This window comes from Terrapene carolina, unplaced genomic scaffold (genome assembly GCF_002925995.2).
Source record: "Terrapene carolina triunguis isolate 2854851 unplaced genomic scaffold, T_m_triunguis-2.0 Scaffold33846, whole genome shotgun sequence".
NCBI lineage: Eukaryota > Metazoa > Chordata > Testudines > Emydidae > Terrapene > Terrapene triunguis.
The window spans coordinates 43,269-54,629 of record NW_020698197.1 but is presented as its reverse complement, the minus strand read 5'-3'; the positions used below and the strand labels follow the sequence as shown (position 1 = coordinate 54,629).

The 11,361-nt window shown below is 59.7% G+C and overlaps 1 pseudogene; it reads left to right on the top strand.

Annotated features, from left to right (window-relative positions):
• Positions 1-734: 734 nt before the first annotated feature.
• Positions 735-10,865, top strand: LOC113409549 (annotated as a pseudogene).
• Positions 10,866-11,361: the final 496 nt, after the last annotated feature.

The following is an 11,361-nucleotide window of genomic DNA, read 5'->3' as shown; positions in this document are numbered from 1 at the left end:
AGGGGCTCCGGCTGCCCCCCCCGGCAAAAAAGCCGGGTCCCCCGTCCGTGTCTGGGGGGTACCAGCACGCTGCAGGCAGAACAGGGCAGTGTATGCATAATCTGTGCCCAAGCAAGGCAGCCCCATGGCCCAGTGGGAGTCAGCCAATTTGGGGGTCTCTTCCCAGCTTTGGTGCTGACCAGCCAGGTAGCCTTGGGCCAGTCCCTTCCCCACCTGTGACTCGGTTTCCCCCGCCTGCTCCAGCTCCCCACCGTGTTGCAGGATCACAGGTGTTTCCTCCTGACCACCCGTGGCACTGCAGGCAGGTCTGCGCTTGCGCTGTTGTGCGAATGGATGAGGTTGACGTGACTCTTTGGCTAGAAGTGCTACGGGTTGCTGCAGCAGTGGTCTGGCCTTCGGGCCCTGCAGGGCTCCTAGGGGTTGTTGGTGCTGCTGACTGCGCAGGGAGAGTTGAGGGCTGGCACATCTGGCTGGGCTCTAACCACCTCTAAGGAAAGGCCCAGCTGGGGTAGGGCCCAGACGCTCACGGCCGGCACTAACCAGCCCCCTTTCAGGCTGGAATGGGCCATGGAGATGCTGCCCCCTGGGTCGGGGCCAAGCTGTGGGGTCATGTCAGGATGTACTGCAGTTGCCAGCAGCCGCCCTTGTCCTTGCTCCCCAGGTCTATCAGTCAGGCCCCCTGCGGTTCACAGTACAATCCCTGATTCTTCTGCTCTCTGCTTAAACCTAGGGGAAGTTTAGCAGCTGTACGGATCCGGCCAAGATGACAGAAGAGGAATGCAGGTAGGCGCCCCCTGTCGTCACTGCATGTACATCGCAGCCAGAGCGCAGGGACTGTGGGTGTCATTGCCTGAGGGGGGACTGGTGGGGAAGGCGAGGAACCAGTCCTGGTCTCTTGTGCTCACAGCCTGTTCCCGGGAGCCTGCTGAGCAGAGGAGCCCAGGCGTGGGTCTCTATGCAGAGCAAAGCCTGCAGCACAGGGCAGTTTGCTCTAGGGGGCAGAGAGCCGAGGGGAGTGTTGAATGGCCAGGACCAAGGAGGAGTTGGGCTCGTAAGCCAGAGGAAGGCCAGGCCAACGGTTAAGGCACTAGCAGTGTGGCCAGGTGTCTGGATTTTGACCGGAACGCCTGGTCGAAAAGGGACCCTGGTGGCTCCGGTCAGCACTACTGATGAGGCCATTAAAAGTCCGGTCAGCAGCACAGCGGGGATAAGTCAGCTGCGGCTTCTGGAAGCAGGAGCATGTCCCCCCTTTGGCTCCTATGCATAGGGGCAGCCAGGGGGCTCCGTACACTGTCCCCGCCCCAAGTGCCAGCTCTGCAGCTCCCATTGGCCAGAAACTACAGCCAATGGGAGCTGCAGGGGGGGTGCCTGCGGACAGGGCAGCGCGCAGAGCCACCTGGCGGCGCCTCCGCGTAGGAGCCAGAGGGAGGACAAGCCACTGCTTCCGGGAGCTGCTTGAGGTAACTGCTGCCCAGAACCTGCACCCCTGACCCCCTCCCACGCCCCAACCCCCTGCCCTAGCCCTGATCCCCCTCACGCCCTTGGCTCGGAGCACCCTCCTGCACCCCAAACTCCTCATCCCCAGCCCCACCCCAGAGTCTGCACCTCCACCCCCCAACCCCCTTTCCCAGCCCGGAGCCCCCTCGCGCACCCTGAACCCCTCATTTCTGGCCCCACTCCAGAACACACACCCCCACGCCAGAGCCTGTACCCCCTCCCACCTCCCGGTCCCCTGCCTCAGCCCGGAACCCCCTCCCATACTCCGAACCCCTCAGCTCCATCCCCCAGCCCGGAGCCCCTCCTACACCTCAAACCCCTCATTTTTGGCCCCACCCCAGAACCCGCATCCCCAGCCGGAGCCCTCACCCCCTCACGCATCCCAACCCCCTGCCCCAGCCTGGTGGAAATGAGGGAGTGAGTAAGGGTGGGGAGAGCGAGTGACAGAGGGAGAGAGTGGGAAGCGGGGCCTGGGAGGCAGGGCAGGGCTGTTCAGTTTTGTGTGAGTAGAAAGTTGGCAACCCTAAACCTGGGACTGTCTTTTGTGTTTTATGGAACGACCTGGAAAAGCTCTTTCAGGCCTTCTTCACTCATCATCAAAAGCAGGAGCAGAAGATGGCAGCCCCCAGGCATGGGTGGTGGGTATAAGAGGCCAGAGGGGGCTAAGCCTCCCCAAACAGACGGCCTGCCGCCTTTGGAGCGCACTGCTGCCAAAAGGGTGGGCACCCCGGCTGTGGTCCTGCCCGCACTCCACTTGAGCTCCCGCTCCCACTCATCCTCTTCCTGTCCCCAGTCTGCTTGCAGGGGAGCCTTGCGGGAGGGGGTGAAGAGAGACACGCATGCACGAGGGGTGAGCGGCCGGAAGCCGGTGGGCAGGCAGGGGAACCCCAGGGGAGGGGCCAAAGAGGCGCAGGCGGGGATGAGTGGGGCAGGAGCTGGAGCAGGGGCAGGGCCATGGTCTGGGCACACGCAGCCTCCCCAAATGGAGGAGTCACGTGCCGCCCATATCCCCAGGTGTTATGTCACCTTTGCAGGTCCCCTTTCAGACACCCTAGTGGGTGGAGTACGTGTCTGGGTGTATAGGGGGCTGCCCTGGGGCATGAGTCTCCCTGGCTGTGGAAGGGCAGAGCTCATCCCGGACGGCAGGATTTGCCATGCATGTGGTGGGATTTGCCAAGCTGCTCCAGCCTGTAGATCCAGGCTGCCACCTGATCCCAGGTACTCCGGGGATTGGCACCACGGGTGGATCTTGGTGAGGCTGCTGGGCAGGTTGTAGACGGGTTGTAGCCCTGGCATCCACAGGTGATCCTTCCTCAGCACACCCTGATTGCATGACTGCCGATTCCTGTTATTGTCAGAACTCGCATACTCGGCCATGGTGCTTGTCGCGACCAGCACTGGCCTCTGGCTTCCTGCAGCTGTGAGTTCCCCAGGTTGATTTGGTGAGACAGTAACGTGCTCTGAGCAGGATGGAGTCTTCAGCAGGCGGGCACATGTGTGTCATGGGCAAGGGGACTGGAGAGTTTCTGGGCCCAGTCCCCCGCTCGCTCACCCCTCGTCTGTAAATGCGCCGCTGCCTCCCATTCCAGAGGCAACTTCATCGTGTACATGGACAGCGGCCCCAAGCAGCAAGAGCTGTACCCGCGCAAGTGGGTGCACAATGACTTCCACTTCGACAATGTTCTCTCAGCCATGATGTCGCTCTTCACCGTCTCCACCTTCGAGGGCTGGCCGCAGTGAGTCCGCCGGGGGGAGCACGCAGCATGGGGGCCGGGCACTGGGTCAAGCTGCACGGGGGGAGATCCCAGCACCCCACTGGTGCTGCTGCCTGGCTGGGGAATGCCATGTGAGGGGACTTCTCCCGAAGATGGAGAGAGGGGTCAGACCCCCCCACCCCCGATCAGGGGCACAGAGGTGCCAGTGCAGTCAAAGGGGAAGCAGCTGTCTGGGATGTCCTGACCTCTCTGCCTTAGCTCAGCTGGACTGAGCCACCCCCCATGCAGCCTGGTAAACTGCATGCTCTCTGCTCTCTACTCGCCACCCCCCCAGGCTGCTGTACAAGGCCATTGACACCCACACCGAGGACATGGGCCCCATCTACAACTACCGGGTGGAGATTGCCATCTTCTTCATCATCTACATCATCCTCATTGCCTTCTTCATGATGAACATCTTCGTCGGCTTTCTCATCGTCACCTTCCAGGAGCAGGGCGAGAGCGAATACAAGAACTGCGAGCTGGACAAGAACTAGGTACTCCCCGTGGAATCCCCCCCATGGAACCTCCCCCACCCTGCAGAGACCTCCCTCCGACCCCCCAGTCTCCTCCCACCCCAGCCCCCATGACATGGGTAACTCCCGGTTCCAGGGATGCCCAGGCTCTGCGTGCGAGGAGCCAGTTGTACCAGAGCTAGGTGCCAGGGTCTGGACGTGGCTAAGCGTGCGGGATGAGTGCCAGCCGGACGAGAGTCGGGGTGCCCTAGCTGGGTGTGAACTAGGCAAGACCAAGGTGCAGGGGACCCCAGGCAGGAGAGGCCGGGAGCCCAGGCATGAGGGTGTGTCCAAGCTGCAGAGTTGAAAGACGAGACCCCTGGTCTTCTTTGCCTCTCTCTGTCTGCTCTCTGACACCTTCACCGACACATCCAGGCTTGGCCACCACACTGGGAGCCCAGGATGGTTCCCATAAGCCAGGCTGCACTGACCACTAACTTAGGGTTACCATATTTCCACAATCAAAAAAGAGGACACTGGGGGGGAGGGGGAAGTCCCGCTCTAGCCCCGCCCTGCCCCCATCCACTCCAACACACTTCCCACCCCCTGACTGCCCCCCTCAGAACCCCCAACCCCCCCCGCTCCTTGTCCCCTGACTGCCCCCTCCTGAGAACCCCCCACCCTAACTGCCCCTCTAGGACCCTACCTGTCCCCTGACTGCCCCGACCCTTATCCACATCCCCACCCCATATTCACACCCCCGCCCCCAGACAGACCCCCGGGACTCCCATGCCCTATCCAACTGCTCCCTGCCCCCTGACAGGACCCCCAGAACTCCTGACCCATCCAACCCCCTCTGCTCCCTGCCTGCCTCGACCCCTCTCCACACCCCTGCCCCCCTGACAGCCCCCCCAGAACCCCCAACCCATCTAACCCCCCCCTGCTCCCTGTCCCTGACTGTTCCCCTTCTCCAACTCCCCGGCCCCCTTACAGTGCCGCTCGGCTTAGAGCAGGTGTCTGGCTCCGCCCCGCCCGAGCGGCGTGCTGAGGCTGTGGAGGAGGGGGGAAGCGGGGGAGGGGCTCTGGCCACCGCTGCCAGCCCCGCCGCCGCGTTCCCTCACAGGCGCGCAGCCCCACCCCCCAGCACTGCCGGGCGGCATGGTAAGGCTGCAGGGGATGGGGCGAGCTGGGAAGGAGTTTTGACTGCCGAGGCCCCAATGCGAGCGGCTCTCGGCCGCCCTGTCAGCCGCTTTTCGCTCTTTAAATAGCCGACCGGGGGAAATCCCGGACATTTGTAGATTATTAGAAATCCCCCCCGGACGGCTATTTAAAGAGCGAAAAGCCGGACATGTCCGGGGAAACCCGGACGTATGGTAACCCTACACTAACTAGTTGTGATGGAGCGAGACTCACCACCATGGCGCCTCCTGCTGGCCGTTCTGGAATTAGCTCAAATCCTTCCACAGGGCGGCCTCCTCCGGTGGTGTCTCGCTCGCCGTTACTCCCGCTTTGCTGTCTCCACCACTCTGTGACCCGCGTTGCTCCCCGGCGTCCTCTTCTCTCCGCTGTCTCCCACCCCTTTCGGGGGGACTGGCAGTCTATAGTCCAGCCACTCGCCTCAGTGGCCTGCTGCAGTCACCAGTCTAGTCCCTTGCTCCAGGGGCAAACTGCAGTCTGTGTGGGCCACTTCCCTCAGGGCAAGTGGGGGGCAGCCCTAGCATGTTGTCTGCCCTTCCTCCGGGGCCTCAGTCTGGCAACGGTCAGCCAGAAGCTCCTTCTGCTCTGCTACCCTGCCCAGCACTGCTCTAGCTACGGTGCTCCTAGTCACCCAATCCTTCTCCCTAGCAGGCCAGGGAGAGACTGCCTTTTGCTCTGTTGAGCAGCCCTTTATATATGGCTTCTGCTGGCCCTGATTGGCCACTGCAACAAGCCACCTCCTGATTGGCTCGCCTCTCTAATGGGAGGGTTCTGCGCAGGCTCCCTCTGGCCTGCTTTAATTCTTCCTCCCTGTGTGGGGCAGCCGCCCCACCACACTAGCGTATTGGCTATGTGGGAGCAGCACAGTATCGACCCTTTGAGCTGCAGTGGGGGCCTGCCCCAAGTCAGTAGGGTGACCAGACGTTCCGATAAAATCGGGACTTTCCCGATATTTAACTCTGTCCTGTGTCCTGACCGATGTATGATGGACATGAATCCTGCATGACAGTCGTGGCGGGAACTAGCACCACTGGGAATGCTGGAGGTCCCTCATGCGGTGTGGCTCGGGCCCAGCTGCGAGGCCAGTCTGCAACGGTGGGAGCATTTTCTGCACCTTCTTAAAGTGAGCAGCAGGTCCCACTCCCGAGGGGGCTCCTCACCCCATTTGTCCCAATATTGTAGGGCTGCCAGGCTTCCGGTTGGTGCAGAGCTGGTAGGCTCCCTACCCAGATGGCTAGTGGTAAAATCTCCCTCTGGGTCCTAGGTGCAGGGACGGCCGGGGGCACTGCCCCGCCATGAGCACCGGCTCCGCAGCTCCCATTGGCTGGGGACCGCGGCCAATGGGAGATGCTCTGGCAGCACCTGTGGGCGAGGCAGTGCACAGAGCCACCTAACCGCCCCTCTGCCTAGAAGCCAGAGGGAGATGTTGCCACTTCTGGGGAGCTGCCTGATGTAAGCGCCGCCCGGAGCCCGCACCTCTGCCCCAGCCCTGAGCCCCCTCCCGCACCCAAATTCTCTCCCGGAGTCAGCACCCCGAACCCCCTTCCTGCGCCCCAACCCCCTGCACCAGCCCTGTGACCCCCCTCTTGCAGAGGGGGCCGGAGCCGGGGCCGTGCGTCCCTGACCTGCGGCTTGCAGAGGGGGCCGGAACCGGGGCCATGTGTCCCCGACCCGCTGCTTGCAGAGGGGGCCGGAGCTGGGGCCATGCACCCCCCTCGCAGCTTCCTAGGGTTGTGCACTCCCCTCCCCCATGCCTCCGGTGTGCCCCCCCCATGTGTCCTGATATTTTACTCTTGAGATCTGGTCACCCTACAGGTCAGTGACTGGCGGTGGCCTGCCAACAAGGGGTGGCGGTGGGCTGGGGAGCCCCCTCGGGAGTGGGACCTGCTGCTCCCTTTAAGAAGGTGCAGAAAATGCTCCCACCATTGCACACTGGCCTCGCAGCTGGGCCCCAGCCACACCCCATGAGGGACATCCGGCATTCCCAGTGGTGCTAGTCCCCGCCACGACTGTCATGCAGGATTCTTGCTGCCCCCGTGACCTCTCCCCCGCCCAAGGAAAGCTAGAATATGGCCCTATATGGCCCATTCCTGCCTGGGAGTGCAAGGGGCTCCGGCTTCCCACCCAGACTAATAACTGGTTAGAACTGGGTCCAGGGAGGGCAAAGTCCAGGAATGAGCCGAGGGTCAGAAGCCAAATGCCAGAGCCGAAGGCGTGGTAAGCCACGGGCAGAGCTAGAGATCGAAGCCAGAAATTTGAAGCTGGAAGGGAGCAGGGACTGGAACAAGGGCAAGTGCTGCTGCAGGCAAGGTACCTGGTAAGCAGCCGCTGATCTGCGGTGTGGGCCGGGCTTAGAACCGTCAGGGTCTGTGACCTCTCTGTCAGTTCCAAGGTAGTGCAGATAGGCTCACTGGATTGCTTTGCAGCGAAGTTAGTCAGGGACTAGGCCAGCGGCTGGTCCTAGCTGGTCTGATACCTGACAGCACCCTGCTTCTTTTAGGGTTGCCTCCCTGGAGCCCTTGGGCTGGATTTCTTGGGGAGCCTGCAGGAGGTCCAGGGCATGGACGTGTTCCAGGGATTCCCACAAATGCTCTTCTGGGCCGCATCCCTCCCCATCACTCAGCTATTGGAGTCGTCCCCGGACTCAGCGGGAGTCCCGAATCCGCTGGCCCATGCGTTCCTCTTGGCCCAGCCCGGTTATTGGCAGAGGTGGAGGAGTAGCATGGGGTGGGAAGGGATTCTCGGTGAAAGGTTTCAGGAAGGAGATGTGGAACAAGGGGTGGACCTTGAGGGATTCTGGCAGCTGCAATCAAAAGGTTACCGGGTCAAGTTTTTCTGTGATCACAAATGGCCCTATGGACTTGTGGTCCAGCTTCACAGATGGATGGGTGGATTCCAGATCCTGAGCTCCTGAGGTTGTTATGAGTCTCATGCCCAATGTGCAAGAACAGAGGGAGTTAACCCAGGTGACCTGGGCCAGAAGGGGCCGAGAGCAGAATGCCCAAGCGATTGCTGGTAACCGTGCACCAGGGCAGCCTGGAGTCAGAGAGGGGCAGAAATGTTTCATCACAACAATTCTCCTGTGGAAAATGCTGATGCTGTTGAAAACGTGTCCCTTCTGATGAAATATCATTTGGAACCCCCTCCCGCAATGAAGCGTTTTGCTAGCGTCAGCCATTCAGCCATTTTCTGAATGGAATGTTTGGGGGGGTTTTGGTTTGATTTTTCATTTCGAACCAAACCACAGATTTAAGCTGACGAAGGTCGAAGGCGGCGGGAAACATTCCCGTTTTCTCAGAGCAAAACATTTAGATCGGCTCCAAACACAACTTTTGTTTCATGGGAACTTTCTAATTTTTATGTTTTCAGAACAGGGAAAAAAATGTTCAAAATCACAGGATTTCCTGCGCAGTGAGAAATCGGGTCTGGCCTGGCTCTGCAGGGGAGAGGGGCAGGGAGCGGAGCTGGAGGTTTTATAGCTGGGAGTGTTTCATAATTGCCCACGGTGCCACCTCTGCTCCACGGGTCTCAACGCTTGACCTTTTTCCTCCTGTTGCCCCAGCGCCAGTGTGTCCAGTACGCGCTGAAAGCCCGCCCTCTGAGACGCTACATCCCCAAGAATCCCTATCAGTACCAGATCTGGTATGTAGTGACCTCCTACTACTTCGAGTACCTCATGTTCTTCCTGATCATGCTGAACACCATCTGCCTGGGCATGCAGGTGAGGAGGGAGCAAAGCTAACGACCTCGCTGTTGGGTGGCAACCTTTGATCTCTGTCCATGGAGCCTGGGGGTGGGGTGTCCGAGACCACCCTGCTCTTGGTAGCAGACTAGCAAGCCATCAAAGTGAGACTCAGGCTGGGCCACTGGTCGGGTGCCCCTGGATATCTGGGTTTGGATCTTGGCTTGGAATACTTCAGGCAGTTCAGCAGTTCAGCTCCAGGGAGGCCCCTCCTATGGAAAAGCCGCGGGTGCTATAGGTGAGGAGGGAGGGACGGTGGCACAGCTGTGTGTGAGTGCGGAGATGCCCCGGGCTGCGGATCAGGAGTCAGGAACATCTACAGAGCTGTGGGGCAGGACCCAGGGCTGGAATAGGGAGGGGGCTAGGGGGCAGGACTATTGGCAGAGCTGTGTGTGGAATGGGGGAAAGCATCACAACTTCTGCTCACATTCCAACCCCGCCAGAGCTCTAGGTTTGTATGTTGGTCTCAGGCTCTCACATCTGGCCCAGAATCTGAGAGCCCAGCCCCATACCTGCTCCCCATAGCCCAGTGGGCTAACCTGTGCCTCTTCCTGGCTCCCCAGCACTACAACCAGTCAGCTGAGATGAACCACTTCTCGGACAACTTGAACGTGGCCTTCACCATCCTCTTCACCCTGGAGATGTTCCTCAAGCTCATGGCCTTCAAAGCCAAGGTGAGTGTGGGGTGAAAGACTGGGGGGCATGAGTCTGGAGAGGGGTGCTGGGGGGGTGCATAACGTGACCAGGATGTGGGCAGCCGTGCCCAGTGGTTGGAGCAGGAGTCAGAGCCCAGTGTCAGAACCGAGTTACCTGAGCTGAGACAAGGCAGGAGCTGTCCCAGCCATGGACAAATGCTTTGAGTAGCCACTGGACTGCTGCTACTGCCGCTGCTGGACTTAAGAGCTTGTCTGCTGGCTCTCCCCACCCCTCAAGCGCGGTATCCATAGGCAGCCTGCTGCAGGCCAGCTGTGCTCGTTGGATTGCCTGGAGACTGGCTCCGCTGCAGACCCCGATTCCTGACTGGCAGGTGCGAGTCCGGAGGGGGGCCCAGGGGGTGTGAATCTGGAGGAGGGCAGGGGCTCACCCCAAGCGGTGGGCATGGCATTTTCTCCCCATGCGGCGTCCCGGGAACACAATCCCCTCGGAGCCTGGGGCCCTGGAGAGACCTGCTCACGCCCAGTCACTCATGTGGACAGTGCCACTGAAGTCACCTGGGCAAGGGCTGCAGGCTGACCTGGCAGCTCCTGAGGGGAAGAGCAGGGCCAATCCAGGCCACAAGGGGGAGCCCTTCCTCCAGCTACCTGTTCGCCCAACACCCCCACCCCCACTCCGCTGCTCTCACTGTCCTGGGTGTCTCTCCAATGGGGGTGGGAGGCTAGTGGTCCTCCCTGGAGCTCTCCGGACCCCCCATCAAACCAGGCTTGCGTGTGAGCGGCCCTGGGAGAGCCCCCGAACCTCCCCCCACCACAGCCACTGAGCCATGTGAGAGGCGAGGCAGAGTCCCCAATGCCACTGAGAGACGGCCATCACCTCCGTGGTCCCCGTCGATGTGCCCGGAGGGGAATCCCTCCCCTGCCCGACCTCACGAGCGATTCAGTCACGTGAGCCGCTGCTCCATGGGCTGCCTTGGCATCCAATGGTCGCTTTTCCCTGAACCCCACCAATGCCAGCCCTCGGGGGTAGAGAACCCCAAATGTGGATGGTCCTCTGGGAACCAAGCCCCCTCCAGGTCATCCCTCTGAGCGTAAGGGATAATCACAGGTTGTCTTGCTGCCACTTGGTTCAAACAGATCCATGCCCACCGGGCACTTACCTAGTACAAGAACAGCCTCCTCCAGCCTCCCCCGGCCTTCAATTTTCCTTCCCTCCTATTTCTCCTCTTTCCTTTCCCTCTGCTTTTGCCTTCTGTTTAGTAAGAGTCTGGCTGAGCTGGGCAAAACTGCATATTGTGCAACACTGCTGTGATCCTGTGATTAAAGAGGCAGCAAAAAGCAATATTCTAAGCAGCCCAGTGTTGGTACAAGTTTGCCAGGTCTCAGAGTGGCTGATGGGACCGTGTGCTGTGCCTTTAGTTTGCCAGCAGTAAGGCTGCAAATGAAAGTCAACACCAGAAACTGAAGCTGCTTTTTCAATCTTCCCCTTTTTGTGTGTTTTTGGCTTGTTCTGTCTTTTCGGAAACAGCAGCCGTCTGCAACAACAGATCCAGCCCATCTCAGCTAACTCCTTCTCTTTACCAAAACCAACCAAACAAAAGCAAACAAAAAACCCAAAATAACAAAGAGAAAAACAAAGGACAGTTATTACCATCTTTAATACCATCAAAGAGACCTCCAGACAGGGCTTTTCCCTTCTAAAAACTCTCTATAGCAAAAGAATATTGTTAAAACAAAAGCCTCACTCAATACCCTACATTTCAAATGTGTGAACTGTTTCCTTCTTGTTTTGTGTCTTTAATAAAAGGTTACAAAGATTTTTAAGGGGGTGTTTGCTGTGAGACTAAGCAGACCAATGTCTGTGTGTTCCAAAATCCCAAGCCTTGTTTCACTGTTTAGTGCTGTACAGTGGCAGGAGTCATGTTAACACCTTTCAATCTCTAGGCCAATATATTCCATGAAACCGAATACAAAAACCTTCCAGGCTATGGCTGCCTCTCTGCCCCCACCTCATACTAGCCCTTGGGAGAGCTGCATTGCCCAGCTGCCCCACACTCTCCCCT